Below are 21,451 nucleotides of genomic sequence, written 5' to 3' on the forward strand. Positions count from 1 at the left end.
TGCTGGACTTCAAGGACTTTATGGTTTTCATGGCTGATGAGAATGCAAGGAGATTCCCATTCCGAACATTGAAATGCTCTTAAAGTTCTCCATCAGAGACTGGTTTATCATCAGAATACCCTACTTTTTCTAATGAATGGTGTGGATATTGATCAAGTTTTGCTAACTAGAGGGCTTTCTTACATTCTGTTTGGTCATCAGTGTCAGAACTTAGTAGAAGGGCACAAAGGATGCATGCTGTGACTGCCTCTTGGGCTAGCTAGCTAATGCTTCACCAGACAATCTATCTAGAGTTGATATGTTGTCATCATTCCATGCTTTGAAATTTCATTAAGTACTTGCCCTCCAAGTTCATGTCCATGCTCTTTTTGTTCACAAAGTGTTTGAACTTGTCTCTCAATCTTAATCAATTAGTTTTACTACATTATTTGTCTCGCTCTTTTATTAAACTTTGCTCAGGTAGTCGCCTTCAGTTCCCACTGAAAAAAAAAAATCTATTTCCTACTTACCATATGTTTTCCCTCAGTGTAGGAGAATGGCAATAGGCATTCAATGGGATTTTTACTTTGAAAAATGGATTGAAGACGCTGATGAATATAATCATATTTGATTGATTTTTTATGATTTGTATTCAACTTTGACTATTGCTTTGGAGTACTTTTAAGGGTTTGCTTGTTATCTTTGGCTCTTCTAGAGAGTTTACATATGATGAAAAGCTGTATTTTGCAAAACATGGAGATGCCGGGGATTGAACACGGGGCCTCATACATGCAAAGCATGCGCTCTACCACTGAGATACATCCCCTATGAGTTGCTATTCTTTTATGCAAAAGTGATTGCAGCTTTACATTTCACTAGAGATTAACTACTTTTCAGTGGTATTAGGGACATCTTAGAGGATGGAAGTATAACCATTATACCATGCTTGACTTCAAGGACTTTATGGTTTTCATGGCTGATGAGAATGCAAGGAGATGCCCATTCCGAACATTGGAATGCTCTTAAAGTTCTCCATCAGAGACTGGTTTATCATCAGAATCCCCTACTTTTTCTAATGAATGGTGTGGATATTGATCAAGTTTTGCTAACTAGAGGGCTTTCTTACATTCTGTTTGGTCATCAGTGTCAGAACTTAGTAGAAGGGCACAAAGGATGCATGCTATGACTGCCTCTTGGGCTAGCTGGCTAATGCTTCACCAGACAATCTATCTAGAGTTGATATGTTGTCATCATTCCATGCTTTTAAATTTCATTAAGTGCTTGCCCTCCAAGCCCATGTCCATCCTCTTTTTGTTCACAAAGTGTTTGAACTTGTCTCTCAATCTTAATCAATTAGTTTTGCTATATTATTTGTCTCGCTCTTTTATTAAACTTTGCTCGGGTAGTCGCCTTCAGTTCCCTCTGAAAATAAAAAATCTATTTCCTACTTACCATATGTTTTCCCTCAGTGTAGGAGAATGGCAATAAGCATTCAATGGGAACTTTACTTTGAAAAATGGAATGAAGACAATGTTGAATATAATCATATTTGATTGATTTTTTATGATTTGTATTCAACTTTGACTATTGCTGTAGAGTACTTTTATTGGTTTGCTTGTTATCTGTGGCTCTTCTAGAGAGTTTACATATGGTAAAAAGCTGTATTTTGCAAAACATGGAGAAGCCAGGGATTGAAACCGGGGACTCATACATGCAAAGCATGCGCTCCACCACTGAGCTACATCCCCTCTGAGCTGCTATATTTTTATACAAAAGTGATTGCAGCTTTACATTTCACTGGAGATTTACTACTTTTCAGTGTTATTAGGGACATCTTAGAGTATGGAAGTATAACCATTATACCATGCTTGACTTCAAGGACTTTATGGTTTTCATGGCTGATGAGAATGCAAGGAGATGCCCATTCCGAACATTGGAATGCTCTTAAAGTTCTCCATCAGAGACTGGTTTATCATCAGAATACCCTACTTTTTCTAATGAATGGTGTGGATATTGATCAAGTTTTGCTAACTAGAGGGCTTTCTTACATTCTGTTTGGTCATCAGTGTTAGAACTTAGTAGAAGTGCACAAAGGATGCATGCTATGACTGCCTCTTGGGCTAGCTAGCTAATGCTTCACCAGATAATCTATCTAGAGTTGATATGTTGTCATCATTCCATGCTTTGAAATTTCATTAAGTGCTTGCCCTCCAAGCCCATGTCAATCCTCTTTTTGTTCACAAAGTGTTTGAACTTGTCTCTCAATCTTAATCAATTAGTTTTGCTATAATATTTGTCTCGCTCTTTTATTAAACTTTGCTCGGGTAGTCGCCTTCAGTTCCCACTGAAAATAAAAAATCTATTTCCTACTTACCATATGTTTTCCCTCAGTGTAGGAGAATGGCAATAGGCATTCAATTGTAACTTTACTTAGAAAAATGGAATGAAGACAATGTTGAATATGATCATATTTGATTGATTTTTTATGATTTGTATTCAACTTTGACTATTGCTGTAGAGTACTTTTATTGGTTTGCTTGTTATCTGTGGCTCTTCTAGAGAGTTTACATATGGTAAAAAGCTGTATTTTGCAAAACATGGAGATGCCAGGGATTGAAACCGGGTCCTCATACATGCAAGGCATGCGCTCTACCACTGAGCTACATCCCGTATGAGATGCTATTTTCTTATGCACTAGTGTTTGCAGCTTTACATTTCACTAGAGATTTACTACTTTTCAGTGTTATTAGGGATATCTTAGAAGATGGAAGTATAACCATTATACCATGCTTGACTTCAAGGACTTTATGGTTTTCATGGCTGAATGGAATGCAAGTAGATGCCCTTTCCAAACATTGGAATGCTCTTAAACTTCTCCATCAGAGACTGGTTTATCAGCAGAATCCCCTACTTTTACTAATGTATGGTGTGGATATTGATCAAGTCTTGCTAACTAGAGGGCTGTTTTACAATCTGTTTGTTCATCAGTGTCAGAACTTAACGGAAGGGCACAAAGGTTGCATGCTATGACTGCCTCTTGGGCATTGCTAGCTAATGCTTCACCAGACAATCTATCTAGAGTTGATATGTTGTCATCATTCCATGCTTTGAAATTTCATTAAGTGCTTGCCCTCCAAGCCAATGTCCATCCTCTTTTTGTTCACAAAGTGTTTGAACTTGTCTCTCAATCTTAATCAATTAGTTTTGCTTTATTATTTGTCTCGCTCTTTTATTAAACTTTGCTCGGTTTGTCGCCTTCAGTTCCCAATGAAAATGAAAATCTATTTCCTACTTACCATATGTTTTCCCTCAGTGTAGGAGAATGGCAATAGGCATTCAATGGGAACTTAACTTTGAAAAATGGAATGAAGACGACGATGAATATAATCATATTTGATTGATTTTTTATGATTTGTTTTCAACTTTGACTATTGCTGTAGTGTACTTTTATTGGTTTGCTTGTTATCTTTGGATTTTCTAGAGAGTTTACATATGGTAAAAAGCTGTATTTTGTGAAAAATGGAGATGCCGGGGATTGAACCCGGGGCCTCATACATGCAAAGCATGCGCTCTTCCACTGAGATACATCCCCTATGAGCTGCTACGTATTTTTGCACAAGTGATTGCAGCTTTACATTTCACTAGAGATTTACAACTTTTCAGTGTTATTAGGGATATCTTAGAGGATGGAAGGATAACCATTATAGCATGCTTGACTTCAAGGACTTTATGGTTTTCATGGCTGATGAGAATGCAAGGAGATGCCCATTCCGAACATTGGAATGCTCTTAAAGTACTCCATCAGAGACTGGTTTATCATCAGAATACCCTACTTTTTCTAATGAATGGTGTGGATAGTGAACAAGTTTTGCTTACTAGAGGGCTTTCTTACATTCTGTTTGGTCATCAGTGTCAGAACTTAGTAGAAGGGCACAAAGGATGCATGCTATGACTTCCTCTTGGGTATTGCTATCTAGTGCTTCACCAGACAATCTATCTAGAGTTGATATGTTGTCATCATTCCATGCTTTGAAATTTCATGAAGTGCTTGCCCTCCAAGTTCATGTCCATCCTCTTTTTGTTCACAAAGTGTTTGAACTTGTCTCTCAATCTTAATCAATTAGTTTTACTATATTATTTGTCTCGCTCTTTTATTAAACTTTGCTCAGGTAGTCACCCTCAGTTCCCACTGAAAATAAAAAATCTATTTCCTACTTACCATATGTTTTCCCTCAGTGGAGGAGAATGGCTATAGGCATTCAATGGGAACTTTACTTTGAAAAATGGAATGAAGACGATGTTGAATATAATCATATTTGATTGATTTTTTATGATTTGTATTCAACTTTGACTATTGCTGTAGAGTACTTTTATTGGTTTGCTTGTTATCTGTTGCTCTTCTAGAGAGTTTACATATGGTAAAAAGCTGTATTTTGCAAAACATGGAGATGCCAGGGATTGAAATCGGGGCCTCATACATGCAAAGCATGCGCTCTACCACTGAGCTACATCCCCTATGAGCTGCTATATTTTTATACAAAAGTGATTGCAGCTTTACATTTCACTAGAGATTTACTACTTTTCAGTGTTATTAGGGACATCTTAGAGGATGGAAGTATAACCATTATACCATGCTTGACTTCATGGACTTTATGGTTTTCATGGCTGATGAGAATGCAAGGAGATGCCCATTCCGAACATTGGAATGCTCTTAAAGTTCTCCATCAGAGACTGGTTTATCATCAGAATACCCTACTTTTTCAAATGAATGGTGTGGATATTGATCAAGTTTTGCTAACTATAGGGCTTTCTTACATTCTGTTTGGTCATCAGTGTCAGAACTTAGTAAAAGGGCACAAAGGATGCCTGCTATGACTGCCTCTTGGGCATTGCTAACTAGTGCTTCACCAGACAATCTATCTAGAGTTGATATGTTGTCAACATTCCATGCTTTGAAATTTCATTAAGTGCTTGCCCTCCAAGCCCATGTCCATCCTCTTTATGTTCACAAAGTGTTTGAACTTGTCTCTCAATCTTAATCAATTAGTTTTGCTATATTATTTGTCTCGCTCTTTTATTAAACTTTGCTCAGGTAGTCGCCCTCTGTTCCCACTGAAAATAAAAAATCTATTTCCTACTTACCATATGTTTTCCCTCAGTGTAGGAGAATGGCAATAGGCATTCAATGGGAACTTTACTTTGAAAATTGCAATGAAGACGATGTTGAATATAATCATATTTGATTGATTTTTTATGATTTGTATTCAACTTTGACTATTGCTGTAGAGTACTTTTATTGGTTTGCTTGTTATCTGTGGCTCTTCTAGAGAGTTTACATATGGTACAAAGCTGTATTTTGTAAAAAATGGAGATTCCGGGGAATGAAACCGGGGTCTCATACATGCAAGGCATGTGCTCTACCACTGAGCTACATCCCCTATGAGCTGCTATATTTTTATACAAAAGTGATTGCAGCTATACATTTCACTAGAGATTTGCTACTTTTCAGTGTTATTAGGGACATCTTAGAGGATGGAAGTATAACCATTATACCATGCTTGACTTCAAGGACTTTATGGTTTTCATGGCTGATGAGAATGCAAGGAGATGCCCATTCCAAACATTGGAATGCTCTTAAAGTTCTCCATCAGAGACTGGTTTATCATCAGAATCCCCTACTTTTTCTAATGAATGGTGTGGATATTGATCAAGTTTTGCTAACTAGAGGGCTTTCTTACATTCTGTTTGGACATCAGTGTCAGAACTTAGTAGAAGGGCACAAAGGATGCATGCTATGACTGCCTCTTGGGCTAGCTGGCTAATGCTTCACCAGACAATCTATCTAGAGTTGATATGTTGTCATCATTCCATGCTTTTAAATTTCATTAAGTCCTTGCCCTCCAAGCCCATGTCCATCCTCTTTTTGTTCACAAAGTGTTTGAACTTGTCTCTCAATCTTAATCAATTAGTTTTGCTCTAACATTTGTCTCGCTCTTTTATTAAACTTTGCTCGGGTAGTCGCCTTCAGTTCCCTCTGAAAATAAAAAATCTATTTCCTACTTACCATATGTTTTCCCTCAGTGTAGGAGAATGGCAATAAGCATTCAATGGGAACTTTACTTTGAAAAATGGAATGAAGACAATGTTGAATATAATCATATTTGATTGATTTTTTATGATTTGTATTCAACTTTGACTATTGCTGTAGAGTACTTTTATTGGTTTGCTTGTTATCTGTGGCTCTTCTAGAGAGTTTACATATGGTAAAAAGCTGTATTTTGCAAAACATGGAGAAGCCAGGGATTGAAACCGGGGCCTCATACATGCAAAGCATGCGCTCTGCCACTGAGCTACATCCCCTATGAGCTGCTATATTTTTATACAAAAGTGATTGCAGCTTTACATTTCACTGGAGATTTACTACTTTTCAGTGTTATTAGGGACATCTTAGAGTATGGAAGTATAACCATTATACCATGCTTGACTTCAAGGACTTTATGGTTTTCATGGCTGATGAGAATGCAAGGAGATGCCCATTCCGAACATTGGAATGCTCTTAAAGTTCTCCATCAGAGACTGGTTTATCATCAGAATACCCTACTTTTTCTAATGAATGGTGTGGATATTGATCAAGTTTTGCTAACTAGAGGGCTTTCTTACATTCTGTTTGGTCATCAGTTTTAGAACTTAGTAGAATGCACAAAGGATGCATGCTATGACTGCCTCTTGGGCTAGCTAGCTAATGCTTCACCAGATAATCTATCTAGAGTTGAAATGTTGTCATCATTCCATGCTTTGAAATATCATTAAGTGCTAGCCCTCCAAGCCATTGTCCGTCGTCTTTTTGTTCACAAAGTGTTTGAACTTGTCTCTCAATCGTAATCAATTAGTTTTGCTATATTATTTGTCTCGCTCTTTTATTAAACTTTGCTCAGGTAGTCGCCCTCTGTTCCCACTGAAAATAAAAAATCTATTTCCTACTTACCATATGTTTTCCCTCAGTGTAGGAGAATGGCAATAGGCATTCAATGGGAACTTTACTTTGAAAATTGCAATGAAGACGATGTTGAATATAATCATATTTGATTGATTTTTTATGATTTGTATTCAACTTTGACTATTGCTGTAGAGTACTTTTATTGGTTTGCTTGTTATCTGTGGCTCTTCTAGAGAGTTTACATATGGTACAAAGCTGTATTTTGTAAAAAATGGAGATTCCGGGGAATGAAACCGGGGTCTCATACATGCAAGGCATGTGCTCTACCACTGAGCTACATCCCCTATGAGCTGCTATATTTTTATACAAAAGTGATTGCAGCTATACATTTCACTAGAGATTTGCTACTTTTCAGTGTTATTAGGGACATCTTAGAGGATGGAAGTATAACCATTATACCATGCTTGACTTCAAGGACTTTATGGTTTTCATGGCTGATGAGAATGCAAGGAGATGCCCATTCCAAACATTGGAATGCTCTTAAAGTTCTCCATCAGAGACTGGTTTATCATCAGAATCCCCTACTTTTTCTAATGAATGGTGTGGATATTGATCAAGTTTTGCTAACTAGAGGGCTTTCTTACATTCTGTTTGGACATCAGTGTCAGAACTTAGTAGAAGGGCACAAAGGATGCATGCTATGACTGCCTCTTGGGCTAGCTGGCTAATGCTTCACCAGACAATCTATCTAGAGTTGATATGTTGTCATCATTCCATGCTTTTAAATTTCATTAAGTCCTTGCCCTCCAAGCCCATGTCCATCCTCTTTTTGTTCACAAAGTGTTTGAACTTGTCTCTCAATCTTAATCAATTAGTTTTGCTCTAACATTTGTCTCGCTCTTTTATTAAACTTTGCTCGGGTAGTCGCCTTCAGTTCCCTCTGAAAATAAAAAATCTATTTCCTACTTACCATATGTTTTCCCTCAGTGTAGGAGAATGGCAATAAGCATTCAATGGGAACTTTACTTTGAAAAATGGAATGAAGACAATGTTGAATATAATCATATTTGATTGATTTTTTATGATTTGTATTCAACTTTGACTATTGCTGTAGAGTACTTTTATTGGTTTGCTTGTTATCTGTGGCTCTTCTAGAGAGTTTACATATGGTAAAAAGCTGTATTTTGCAAAACATGGAGAAGCCAGGGATTGAAACCGGGGCCTCATACATGCAAAGCATGCGCTCTGCCACTGAGCTACATCCCCTATGAGCTGCTATATTTTTATACAAAAGTGATTGCAGCTTTACATTTCACTGGAGATTTACTACTTTTCAGTGTTATTAGGGACATTTTAGAGTATGGAAGTATAACCATTATACCATGCTTGACTTCAAGGACTTTATGGTTTTCATGGCTGATGAGAATGCAAGGAGATGCCCATTCCGAACATTGGAATGCTCTTAAAGTTCTCCATCAGAGACTGGTTTATCATCAGAATACCCTACTTTTTCTAATGAATGGTGTGGATATTGATCAAGTTTTGCTAACTAGAGGGCTTTCTTACATTCTGTTTGGTCATCAGTTTTAGAACTTAGTAGAATGCACAAAGGATGCATGCTATGACTGCCTCTTGGGCTAGCTAGCTAATGCTTCACCAGATAATCTATCTAGAGTTGATATGTTGTCATCATTCCATGCTTTGAAATTTCATTAAGTGCTTGCCCTCCAAGCCCATGTCCATCCTCTTTTTGTTCACAAAGTGTTTGAACTTGTCTCTCAATCTTAATCAATTAGTTTTGCTATAATATTTGTCTCGCTCTTTTATTAAACTTTGCTCGGGTAGTCGCCTTCAGTTCCCACTGAAAATAAAAAATCTATTTCCTACTTACCATATGTTTTCCCTCAGTGTAGGAGAATGGCAATAGGCATTCAATGGGAACTTTACTTTGAAAAATGGAATGAAGACAACGATGAATATAATCATATTTGATAGATTTTTAATGATTTGTATTCAACTTTGACTATTGCTGTAGAGTACGTTTGTTGATTTGATTGTTATCTTTGGATTTTCTAGAGAGTTTACATATGGTAAAAAGCTGTATTTTGCAAAACAAGGAGATGCCAGGGATTGAACCGGAGGCCTCATACATGCAAAGCATGCGCTCTACCACTGAGCTACATCCCCTATGAGCTGCTATATTTTTATTCAAAAGTGATTGCAGCTTTACATTTCACTGGAGATTTACTACTTTTCCATGTTATTAGGGACATCTTAGAGTATGGAAGTATAACCATTATACCATGCTTGACTTCAAGGACTTTATGGTTTTCATGGCTGATGAGAATGCAAGGAGATGCCCATTCCGAACATTGGAATGCTCTTAAAGTTCTCCATCAGAGACTGGTTTATCATCAGAATACCCTACTTTTTCTAATGAATGGTGTGGATATTGATCAAGTTTTGCTAACTGGAGGGCTTTCTTACATTCTGTTTGGTCATCGGTGTCAGAACTTAGTAGAAGGGCACAAAGGATGCATGCTGTAACTGCCTCTTGGGCTAGCTAGCTAATGCTTCACCAGACAATCTATCTAGAGTTGATATGTTGTCATCATTCCATGCTTTGAAATTTCATTAAGTGCTTGCCCTCCAAGTTCATGTCCATCCTCTTTTTGTTCACAAAGTGTTTGAACTTGTCTCTCAATCTTAATCAATTAGTTTTACTACATTATTTGTCTCGCTCTTTTATTAAACTTTGCTCAGGTAGTCGCCTTCAGTTCCCACTGAAAATAAAAAATCTATTGCCTACTTACCATATGTTTTCCCTCAGTGTAGGAGAATGGCAATAAGCATTCAATGGGAACTTTACTTTGAAAAATGGAATGAAGACGGTGTTGAATATAATCATATTTGATTGATTTTTTTGATTTGTATTCAACTTTGACTATTGCTGTAGAGTACTTTTATTGGTTTGCTTGTTATCTGTGGCTCTTCTAGAGAGTTTACATATGGTAAAAAGCTGTATTTTACAAAACATGGAAATGTCGGGGATTGAACCCAGGGCCTCATACATGCAAAGCATGCCCTCTACCACTGAGCTACATCCCCTAAGAGTTGCTATATTTTTATACAAAAGTTATTGCAGCTTTACATTTCACTAGAGATTTACTACTTTTCAGTGTTATTAGGGACATCTTAGAGGATGGAAGTATAACCATTATACCATGCTTGACTTCAAGGACTTTATGGTTTTCATGGCTGATGAGAATGCAAGGAGATGCCCATTCCGAACATTGGAATGCTCTTAAAGTTCTCCATCAGAGACTGGTTTATCATTAGAATACCCTACTTTTTCTAATGAATGGTGTTGATATTGATCAAGTTTTGCTAACTAGAGGGCTTTCTTACATTCTGTTTGGTCATCAGTGTCAGAACTTAGTAGAAGGGCACAGAGGATGCATGCTATGATAGCCTCTTGGGCTAGCTAGCTAATGCTTCACCAGACAATCTATCTAGAGTTGATATGTTGTCATCATTCCATGCTTTGAAATTTCATTAAGTGCTTGCCCTCCAAGTTCATGTCCATCCTCTTTTTGTTCACAAAGTGTTTGAACTTGTCTCTCAATCTTAATCAATTAGTTTTGCTATATTATTTGTCTCGCTCTTTTATTAAACTTTGCTCAGGTAGTCGCCTTCAGTTCCCACTGAAATTAAAAAATCTATTTTATACTTACCATATGTTTTCCCTCAGTGTAGGAGAATGGCAATAAGCATTCAATGGGAACTTTACTTTGAAAAATGGAATGAAGACGATGTTGAATATAATCATATTTGATTGATTTGTTATGATTTGTATTCAACTTTGACTATTGCTGTAGAGTACTATTATTGGTTTGCTTGTTATCTGTGGCTCTTCTAGAGAGTTTACATATGGTACAAAGCTGTATTTTGTAAAAAATAGAGATTCCGTGGAATGAAACCGGGGTCTCATACATGCAAGGCATGTGCTCTACCACTGAGCTACATCCCCTATGAGCTGCTATATTTTTATACAAAAGTGATTGCAGCTATACATTTCACTAGAGATTTACTACTTTTCAGTGTTATTAGGGACATCTTAGAGGATGGAAGTATAACCATTATACCATGCTTGACTTCAAGGACTTTATGGTTTTCATGGCTGATGAGAATGCAAGGAGATGCCCATTCCGAACATTGGAATGCTCTTAAAGTTCTCCATCAGAGACTGGTTTATCATCAGAATCCCCTACTTTTTCTAATGAATGGTGTGGATATTGATCAAGTTTTGCTAACTAGAGGGCTTTCTTACATTCTGTTTGGTCATCAGTGTCAGAACTTAGTAGAAGGGCACAAAGGATGCATGCTATGACTGCCTCTTGGGCTAGCTGGCTAATGCTTCACCAGACAATCTATCTAGAGTTGATATGTTGTCATCATTCCATGCTTTTAAATTTCATTAAGTGCTTGCCCTCCAAGCCCATGTCCATCCTCTTTTTGTTCACAAAGTGTTTGAACTTGTCTCTCAATCTTAATCAATTAGTTTTACTCTAATATTTGTCTCGCTCTTTTATTAAACTTTGCTCGGGTAGTCGCCTTCAGTTCCCTCTGAAAATAAAAAATCTATTTCCTACTTACAATATGTTTTCCCTCATTGTAGGAGAATGGCAATAAGCATTCAATGGGAACTTTACTTTGAAAAATGGAATGAAGACAATGTTGAATATAATCATATTTGATTGATTTTTTATGATTTGTATTCAACTTTGACTATTGCTGTAGAGTACTTTTATTGGTTTGCTTGTTATCTGTGGCTCTTCTAGAGAGTTTACATATGGTAAAAAGCTGTATTTTGCAAAACATGGAGAAGCCAGGGATTGAAACCGGGGACTCATAAATGCAAAGCATGCGCTCTACCACTGAGCTACATCCCCTATGAGCTGCTATATTTTTATACAAAAGTGATTGCAGCTTTACATTTCACTGGAGATTTACTACTTTTCAGTGTTATTAGGGACATCTTAGAGTATGGAAGTATAACCATTATACCATGCTTGACTTCAAGGACTTTATGGTTTTCCTGGCTGATGAGAATGCAAGGAGATGCCCATTCCGAACATTGGAATGCTCTTAAAGTTCTCCATCAGAGACTGGTTTATCATCAGAATACCCTACTTTTTCTAATGAATGGTGTGGATATTGATCAAGTTTTGCTAACTAGAGGGCTTTCTTACATTCTGTTTGGTCATCAGTGTTAGAACTTAGTAGAAGTGCACAAAGGATGCATGCTATGACTGCCTCTTGGGCTAGCTAGCTAATGTTTCACCAGATAATCTATCTAGAGTTGATATGTTGTCATCATTCCATGCTTTGAAATTTCATTAAGTGCTTGCCCTCCAAGCCCATGTCCATCCTCTTTTTGTTCACAAAGTGTTTGAACTTGTCTCTCAATCTTAATCAATTAGTTTTGCTATAATATTTGTCTCGCTCTTTTATTAAACTTTGCTCGGGTAGTCGCCTTCAGTTCCCACTGAAAATAAAAAATCTATTTCCTACTTACCATATGTTTTCCCTCAGTGTAGGAGAATGGCAATAGGCATTCAATTGTAACTTTACTTTGAAAAATGGAATGAAGACAATGTTGAATATGATCATATTTGATTGATTTTTTATGATTTGTATTCAACTTTGACTATTGCAGTAGAGTACTTTTATTGGTTTGCTTGTTATCTGTGGCTCTTCTAGAGAGTTTACATATGGTACAAAGCTGTATTTTGTAAAAAATAGAGATTCCGGGGAATGAAACCGGGGTCTCATACATGCAAGGCATGTGCTCGACCACTGAGCTACATCCCCTATGAGCTGCTATATTTTTATACAAAAGTGATTGCAGCTATACATTTCACTAGAGATTTACTACTTTTCAGTGTTATTAGGGACATCTTAGAGGATGGAAGTATAACCATTATACCATGCTTGACTTCAAGGACTTTATGGTTTTCATGGCTGATGAGAATGCAAGGAGATGCCCATTCCGAACATTGGAATGCTCTTAAAGTTCTCCATCAGAGACTGGTTTATCATCAGAATCCCCTACTTTTTCTAATGAATGGTGTGGATATTGATCAAGTTTTGCTAACTAGAGGGCTTTCTTACATTCTGTTTGGTCATCAGTGTCAGAACTTAGTAGAAGGGCACAAAGGATGCATGCTATGACTGCCTCTTGGGCTAGCTGGCTAATGCTTCACCAGACAATCTATCTAGAGTTGATATGTTGTCATCATTCCATGCTTTTAAATTTCATTAAGTGCTTGCCCTCCAAGCCCATGTCCATCCTCTTTTTGTTCACAAAGTGTTTGAACTTGTCTCTCAATCTTAATCAATTAGTTTTACTCTAATATTTGTCTCGCTCTTTTATTAAACTTTGCTCAGGTAGTCGCCTTCAGTTCCCTCTGAAAATAAAAAATCTATTTCCTACTTACCATATGTTTTCCCTCAGTGTAGGAGAATGGCAATAAGCATTCAATGGGAACTTTACTTTGAAAAATGGAATGAAGACAATGTTGAATATAATCATATTTGATTGATTTTTTATGATTTGTATTCAACTTTGACTATTGCTGTAGAGTACTTTTATTGGTTTGCTTGTTATCTGTGGCTCTTCTAGAGAGTTTACATATGGTAAAAAGCTGTATTTTGCAAAACATGGAGAAGCCAGGGATTGAAACCGGGGACCCATAAATGCAAAGCATGCGCTCTACCACTGAGCTACATCCCCTATGAGCTGCTATATTTTTATACAAAAGTGATTGCAGCTTTACATTTCACTGGAGATTTACTACTTTTCAGTGTTATTAGGGACATCTTAGAGTATGGAAGTATAACCATTATACCATGCTTGACTTCAAGGACTTTATGGTTTTCCTGGCTGATGAGAATGCAAGGAGATGCCCATTCCGAACATTGGAATGCTCTTAAAGTTCTCCATCAGAGACTGGTTTATCATCAGAATACCCTACTTTTTCTAATGAATGGTGTGGATATTGATCAAGTTTTGCTAACTAGAGGGCTTTCTTACATTCTGTTTGGTCATCAGTGTTAGAACTTAGTAGAAGTGCACAAAGGATGCATGCTATGACTGCCTCTTGGGCTAGCTAGCTAATGTTTCACCAGATAATCTATCTAGAGTTGATATGTTGTCATCATTCCATGCTTTGAAATTTCATTAAGTGCTTGCCCTCCAAGCCCATGTCCATCCTCTTTTTGTTCACAAAGTGTTTGAACTTGTCTCTCAATCTTAATCAATTAGTTTTGCTATAATATTTGTCTCACTCTTTTATTAAACTTTGCTCGGGTAGTCGCCTTCAGTTCCCACTGAAAATAAAAAATCTATTTCCTACTTACCATATGTTTTCCCTCAGTGGAGGAGAATGGCTATAGGCATTCAATGGGAACTTTACTTTGAAAAATGGAATGAAGACGATGTTGAATATAATCATATTTGATTGATTTTTTATGATTTGTATTCAACTTTGACTATTGCTGTAGAGTACTTTTATTGGTTTGCTTGTTATCTGTGGCTCTTCTAGAGAGTTTACATATGGTAAAAAGCTGTATTTTACAAAACATGGAGATGCTGGGGATTGAACCCGGGGCCTCACACACGCAAAGCATGCGCTCTACCAGTGAGATACATCCCATAACAGCTGCTATATTTTTATACAAAAGTTATTGCAGCTTTACATTTCACTAGAGATTTACTACTTTTCAGTGTTATTAGGGAATATCTTAGAGGATGGAAGTATAACCATTATACCATGCTTGACTTCAAGGACTTTATGGTTTTCATGGCTGATGAGAATGCAAGGAGATTCCCATTCCGAACATTGAAATGCTCTTAAAGTTCTCCATCAGAGACTGGTTTATCATCAGAATACCCTACTTTTTCTAATGAATGGTGTGGATATTGATCAAGTTTTGCTAACTAGAGGTTTTTCTTACATTCTGTTTGGTCATCAGTGTCAGAACTTAGTAGAAGGGCACAAAGGATGCATGCTGTAACTGCCTCTTGGGCTAGCTAGCTAATGCTTCACCAGACAATCTATCTAGAGTTGATATGTTGTCATCATTCCATGCTTTGAAATTTCATTAAGTACTTGCCCTCCAAGTTCATGTCCATCCTCTTTTTGTTCACAAAGTGTTTGAACTTGTCTCTCAATCTTAATCAATTAGTTTTACTACATTATTTGTATCGCTCTTTTATTAAACTTTGCTCAGGTAGTCGCCTTCAGTTCCCACTGAAAATAAAAAATCTATTGCCTACTTACCATATGTTTTCCCTCAGTGTAGGAGAATGGCAATAAGCATTCAATGGGAACTTTACTTTGAAAAATGGAATGAAGACGGTGTTGAATATAATCATATTTGATTGATTTTTTATGATTTGTATTCAACTTTGACTATTGCTGTAGAGTACTTTTATTGGTTTGCTTGTTATCTGTGGCTCTTCTAGAGAGTTTACATATGGTAAAAAGCTGTATTTTACAAAACATGGAAATGTCGGGGATTGAACCCAGGGCCTCATACATGCAAAGCATGCCCTCTACCACTGAGCTACATCCCCTAAGAGTTGCTATATTTTTATACAAAAGTTATTGCAGCTTTACATTTCACTAGAGATTTACTACTTTTCAGTGTTATTAGGGACATCTTAGAGGATGGAAGTATAACCATTATACCATGCTTGACTTCAAGGACTTTATGGTTTTCATGGCTGATGAGAATGCAAGGAGATGCCCATTCCGAACATTGGAATGCTCTTAAAGTTCTCCATCAGAGACTGGTTTATCATTAGAATACCCTACTTTTTCTAATGAATGGTGTTGATATTGATCAAGTTTTGCTAACTAGAGGGCTTTCTTACATTCTGTTTGGTCATCAGTGTCAGAACTTAGTAGAAGGGCACAGAGGATGCATGCTATGATAGCCTCTTGGGCTAGCTAGCTTATGCTTCACCAGACAATCTATCTAGAGTTGATATGTTGTCATCATTCCATGCTTTGAAATTTCATTAAGTGCTTGCCCTCCAAGTTCATGTCCATCCTCTTTTTGTTCACAAAGTGTTTGAACTTGTCTCTCAATCTTAATCAATTAGTTTTGCTATATTATTTGTCTCGCTCTTTTATTAAACTTTGCTCAGGTAGTCGCCTTCAGTTCCAACTGAAATTAAAAAATCTATTTTATACTTACCATATGTTTTCCCTCAGTGTAGGAGAATGGCAATAAGCATTCAATGGGAACTTTACTTTGAAAAATGGAATGAAGACGATGTTGAATATAATCATATTTGATTGATTTTTTATGATTTGTATTCAACTTTAACTATTGCTGTAGAGTACTTTTATTGGTGTGCTTGTTATCTGTGGCTCTTCTAGAGAGTTTACATATGGTAAAAAGCTATATTTTGCAAAACATGGAGATGCCAGGGATTGAACCCGGGGCCTCATACATGCAAAGCATGCGCTCTACCACTGAGCTACATCCCCTATGAGCTGCTATATTTTTATGCAAAAGTGATTGCAGCTTTACATTTCACTAGAGGTTTACTACTTTTCAGTGTTATTAGGGACATCTTAGAGGATGGAATATAACCATTATACCATGCTTGACTTCAAGGAATTTATGGTTTTCATGTCTGATGAGAATGCAAGTAGATGCCCATTCCGAACATTGGAATGCTCTTAAAGTTCTCCATCAGAGACTGGTTTATCATCAGAATCCCCTACTTTTAGTAATTAATGGTGTGGATATTGATCAAGTTTTGCTAACTAGAGGGCTTTCTTACATTCTATTTGGTCATCAGTGTCAGAACTTAGTAGAAGGGCACAAAGGATGCATGCTATGACTGCCTCTTGGGCTAGCTGGCTAATGCTTCACCAGACAATCTATCTAGAGTTGATATGTTGTCATCATTCCATGCTTTGAAATTTCATTAAGTGCTTGCCCTCCAAGCCCATGTCCATCCTCTTTTTGTTCATAAAGTGTTTGAACTTGTCTCTCAATCTTTATCAATTAGTTTTGCTATATTATTTGTCTCGCTCTTTTATTAAACTTTGCTTGGGTAGTCGCCTTCAGTTCCCACTGAAAATAAAAAATCTATTTCCTACTTACCATATGTTTTCCCTCAGTGGAGGAGAATGGCAATAGGCATTCAATGGGAACTTTACTTTGAAAAATGGAATGAAGACGATGTTGAATATAATCATATTTGATTGATTTTTTATGATTTGTATTCAACTTTGACTATTGCTGTAGAGTACTTTTATTGGTTTGCTTGTTATCTGTGGCTCTTCTAGAGAGTTTACATATGGTACAAAGCTGTATTTTGTAAAAAATAGAGATTCCGGGGAATGAAACCGGGGTCTCATACATGCAAGGCATGTGCTCTACCACTGAGCTACATCCCCTATGAGCTGCTATATTTTTATACAAAAGTGATTGCAGCTATACATTTCACTAGAGATTTACTACTTTTCAGTGTTATTAGGGACATCTTAGAGGATGGAAGTATAACCATTATACCATGCTTGACTTCAAGGACTTTATGGTTTTCATGGCTGATGAAAATGCAAGGAGATGCCCATTCCGAACATTGGAATGCTCTTAAAGTTCTCCATCAGAGACTGGTTTATCATCAGAATCCCCTACTTTTTCTAATGAATGGTGTGGATATTGATCAAGTTTTGCTAACTAGAGGGCTTTCTTACATTCTGTTTGGTCATCAGTGTCAGAACTTAGTAGAAGGGCACAAAGGATGCATGCTATGACTGCCTCTTGGGCTAGCTGGCTAATGCTTCACCAGACAATCTATCTAGAGTTGATATGTTGTCATCATTCCATGCTTTTAAATTTCATTAAGTGCTTGCCCTCCAAGCCCATGTCCATCCTCTTTTTGTTCACAAAGTGTTTGAACTTGTCTCTCAATCTTAATCAATTAGTTTTGCTCTAATATTTGTCTCGCTCTTTTATTAAACTTTGCTCGGGTAGTCGCCTTCAGTTCCCTCTGAAAATAAAAAATCTATTTCCTACTTACCATATGTTTTCCCTCAGTGTAGGAGAATGGCAATAAGCATTCAATGGGAACTTTACTTTGAAAAATGGAATGAAGACAATGTTGAATATAATCATATTTGATTGATTTTTTATGATTTGTATTCAACTTTGACTATTGCTGTAGAGTACTTTTATTGGTTTGCTTGTTATCTGTGGCTCTTCTAGAGAGTTTACATATGGTAAAAAGCTGTATTTTGCAAAACATGGAGAAGCCAGGGATTGAAACCGGGGACTCATACATGCAAAGCATGCGCTCTACCACTGAGCTACATCCCCTCTGAGCTGCTATATTTTTATACAAAAGTGATTGCAGCTTTACATTTCACTGGAGATTTACTACTTTTCAGTGTTATTAGGGACATCTTAGAGTATGGAAGTATAACCATTATACCATGCTTGACTTCAAGGACTTTATGGTTTTCATGGCTGATGAGAATGAAAGGAGATGCCCATTCCGAACATTGGAATGCTCTTAAAGTTCTCCATCAGAGACTGGTTTATCATCAGAATACCCTACTTTTTCTAATGAATGGTGTGGATATTGATCAAGTTTTGCTAACTAGAGGGCTTTCTTACATTCTGTTTGGTCATCAGTGTTAGAACTTAGTAGAAGTGCACAAAGGATGCATGCTATGACTGCCTCTTGGGCTAGCTAGCTAATGCTTCACCAGACAATCTATGTAGAGTTGATAAGTTGTCATCATTCCATGCTTTGAAATTTCATTAAGTGCTTGCCCTCCAAGCCCATGTCCATCCTCTTTTTGTTCATAAAGTGTTTGAACTTGTCTCTCAATCTTTATCAATTAGTTTTGCTATATTATTTGTCTCGCTCTTTTATTAAACTTTGCTCGGGTAGTCGCCTTCAGTTCCCACTGAAAATAAAAAATCTATTTCCTACTTACCATATGTTTTCCCTCAGTGGAGGAGAATGGCAATAGGCATTCAATGGGAACTTTACTTTGAAAAATGGAATGAAGACGATGTTGAATATAATCATATTTGATTGATTTTTTATGATTTGTATTCAACTTTGACTATTGCTGTAGAGTACTTTTATTGGTTTGCTTGTTATCTGTGGCTCTTCTAGAGAGTTTACATATGGTAAAAAGCTGTATTTTGCAAAACATGGAGAAGCCAGGGATTGAAACCGGGGACTCATACATGCAAAGCATGCGCTCTACCACTGAGCTACATCCCCTCTGAGCTGCTATATTTTTATACAAAAGTGATTGCAGCTTTACATTTCACTGGAGATTTACTACTTTTCAGTGTTATTAGGGACATCTTAGAGTATGGAAGTATAACCATTATACCATGCTTGACTTCAAGGACTTTATGGTTTTCATGGCTGATGAGAATGCAAGGAGATGCCCATTCCGAACATTGGAATGCTCTTAAAGTTCTCCATCAGAGACTGGTTTATCATCAGAATACCCTACTTTTTCTAATGAATGGTGTGGATATTGATCAAGTTTTGCTAACTAGAGGGCTTTCTTACATTCTGTTTGGTCATCAGTGTTAGAACTTAGTAGAAGTGCACAAAGGATGCATGCTATGACTGCCTCTTGGGCTAGCTAGCTAATGCTTCACCAGATAATCTATCTAGAGTTGATATGTTGTCATCGTTCCATGCTTTGAAATTTCATTAAGTGCTTGCCCTCCAAGCCCATGTCAATCCTCTTTTTGTTCACAAAGTGTTTGAACTTGTCTCTCAATCTTAATCAATTAGTTTTGCTATAATATTTGTCTCGCTCTTTTATTAAACTTTGCTCGGGTAGTCGCCTTCAGTTCCCACTGAAAATAAAAAATCTATTTCCTACTTACCATATGTTTTCCCTCAGTGTAGGAGAATGGCAATAGGCATTCAATTGTAACTTTACTTAGAAAAATGGAATGAAGACAATGTTGAATATGATCATATTTAATTGATTATTTATGATTTGTATTCAACTTTGACTATTGCTGTAGAGTACTTTTATTGGTTTGCTTGTTATCTGTGGCTCTTCTAGAGAGTTTACATATGGTAAAAAGCTGTATTTTGCGAAAAATGGAGATGCCGGGGATTGAACCCGGGGCCTCATTCATGCAAAGCATGCGCTCTACCACTGAGATACATCCCCTATGAGCTGCTATGTTTTTTTGCACAAGTGATTGCAGCATTACATTTCACTAGAGATTTACAACTTTTCAGTGTTATTAGGGATATCTTAGAGGATGGAAGGATAACCATTATACCATGCTTGACTTCAAGGACTTCATGGTTTTCATGGCTGATGAGAATGCAAGTAGATGCCCATTCTGAACATTGGAATGCTCTTAAACTTCTCCATCGGAGACTGGTTTATCATCAGAATCCCCTACTTTTACTAATGAATGGTTTGGATATTGATCAAGTTTTGCTAACTAGAGGGCTGTCTTACATTCTTTTTGGTCATCAGTGTCAGAAATTAGCAGAATGGCACAAAGGATGCATGCTATTACTGCCTCTTGGGCTAGCTAGCTAATTCTTCACCAGACAATCTATGTAGAGTTGATAAGTTGTCATCATTCCATGCTTTGAAATTTCATTAAGTGCTTGCCCTCCAAGCCCATGTCCATCCTCTTTTTGTTCACAAAGTGTTTGAACTTGTCTCTCAATCTTAATCAATTCGTTTTGCTATATTATTTGTCTCGCTCTTTTATTAAACTTTGCTCGAGTAGTCCCCTTCAGTTCCACTGAAAATAAAAAATCTATTTCCTACTTACCATATCTTTTCCCTCAGTGTAGGAGAATGGCAATAGGCATTCAAAGGGAAATTAACTTTGAAAAATGGAATGAAGACAAAGATGAATATAATCATATTTGAATGATTTTTTATGATTTGTATTCAACTTTGACTATTGCTGTAGAGTACTTTTATTGGTTTGCTAGTTATCTTTAGTTTTTCTTGAGAGTTTACATATGGTAAAAAGCTGTATTTTGCAAAACATGGTGATGCCAGAGATTGAACTCGGGGCCTGATACATGCGAAGCACGCGCTCTACCTCTGAGCTACATCCCCTATGAGCTGCTATTTTTTTATGCACAAGTGATTGCAGCTTTACATTTCACTAGAGATTTACTACTTTTCAGTGTTATTAGGGACATCTTAGAGAAGTGTTGGCTATCATTGACACTCCAGCTGTTGTGGAACTATATATTCCAGCATGCCCTGCCACAGTTTTATCATGCCCTAATAGCAAAACTGCAGCAGTGCATGCTGGGTTATGTAGTTCCATAACAGCTGGAGTGTCAAGGTTAGCCAACACTGTCTTAGAGGATGGAAGGATAACCATTATACCTTGCTGGACTTCAAGGACTTTATGGTTTTCATGGCTGATGAGAATGCAAGGAGATTCCCATTCCGAACATTGAAATGCTCTTAA

At 37.0% G+C, this 21,451-nt stretch overlaps 12 non-coding genes across 12 annotated transcripts; all 12 read right to left on the reverse strand.

The window, feature by feature from the left end:
• Nucleotides 1-733: 733 nt before the first annotated feature.
• Nucleotides 734-805, reverse strand: TRNAA-UGC (transfer RNA alanine (anticodon UGC)). Its single transcript has one exon. It is a non-coding gene; the product is annotated as a tRNA-Ala (tRNA).
• Nucleotides 806-3,499: 2,694 nt separating this feature from the next.
• On the reverse strand, nucleotides 3,500-3,571 carry TRNAA-UGC (transfer RNA alanine (anticodon UGC)). Its single transcript has one exon. It is a non-coding gene; the product is annotated as a tRNA-Ala (tRNA).
• Nucleotides 3,572-4,422: 851 nt separating this feature from the next.
• On the reverse strand, nucleotides 4,423-4,494 carry TRNAA-UGC (transfer RNA alanine (anticodon UGC)). The gene has a single exon. It is a non-coding gene; the product is annotated as a tRNA-Ala (tRNA).
• A 1,773-nt stretch (nucleotides 4,495-6,267) lies between these two features.
• On the reverse strand, nucleotides 6,268-6,339 carry TRNAA-UGC (transfer RNA alanine (anticodon UGC)). The gene has a single exon. It is a non-coding gene; the product is annotated as a tRNA-Ala (tRNA).
• Nucleotides 6,340-8,110: 1,771 nt separating this feature from the next.
• On the reverse strand, nucleotides 8,111-8,182 carry TRNAA-UGC (transfer RNA alanine (anticodon UGC)). The gene has a single exon. It is a non-coding gene; the product is annotated as a tRNA-Ala (tRNA).
• Nucleotides 8,183-9,031: 849 nt separating this feature from the next.
• TRNAA-UGC (transfer RNA alanine (anticodon UGC)) lies at nucleotides 9,032-9,103 on the reverse strand. The gene has a single exon. It is a non-coding gene; the product is annotated as a tRNA-Ala (tRNA).
• An 849-nt stretch (nucleotides 9,104-9,952) lies between these two features.
• TRNAA-UGC (transfer RNA alanine (anticodon UGC)) lies at nucleotides 9,953-10,024 on the reverse strand. Its single transcript has one exon. It is a non-coding gene; the product is annotated as a tRNA-Ala (tRNA).
• Nucleotides 10,025-15,485: 5,461 nt separating this feature from the next.
• Nucleotides 15,486-15,557, reverse strand: TRNAA-UGC (transfer RNA alanine (anticodon UGC)). The gene has a single exon. It is a non-coding gene; the product is annotated as a tRNA-Ala (tRNA).
• An 850-nt stretch (nucleotides 15,558-16,407) lies between these two features.
• On the reverse strand, nucleotides 16,408-16,479 carry TRNAA-UGC (transfer RNA alanine (anticodon UGC)). Its single transcript has one exon. It is a non-coding gene; the product is annotated as a tRNA-Ala (tRNA).
• Nucleotides 16,480-18,250: 1,771 nt separating this feature from the next.
• TRNAA-UGC (transfer RNA alanine (anticodon UGC)) lies at nucleotides 18,251-18,322 on the reverse strand. The gene has a single exon. It is a non-coding gene; the product is annotated as a tRNA-Ala (tRNA).
• Nucleotides 18,323-19,172: 850 nt separating this feature from the next.
• TRNAA-UGC (transfer RNA alanine (anticodon UGC)) lies at nucleotides 19,173-19,244 on the reverse strand. The gene has a single exon. It is a non-coding gene; the product is annotated as a tRNA-Ala (tRNA).
• Nucleotides 19,245-20,094: 850 nt separating this feature from the next.
• Nucleotides 20,095-20,166, reverse strand: TRNAA-UGC (transfer RNA alanine (anticodon UGC)). Its single transcript has one exon. It is a non-coding gene; the product is annotated as a tRNA-Ala (tRNA).
• Between the last annotated feature and the right edge of the window lie 1,285 nt (nucleotides 20,167-21,451).

This window comes from Taudactylus pleione, unplaced genomic scaffold (genome assembly GCF_031769625.1).
Source record: "Taudactylus pleione unplaced genomic scaffold, aTauple2 ptg000070l, whole genome shotgun sequence".
Taxonomy (NCBI): domain Eukaryota; kingdom Metazoa; phylum Chordata; class Amphibia; order Anura; family Myobatrachidae; genus Taudactylus; species Taudactylus pleione.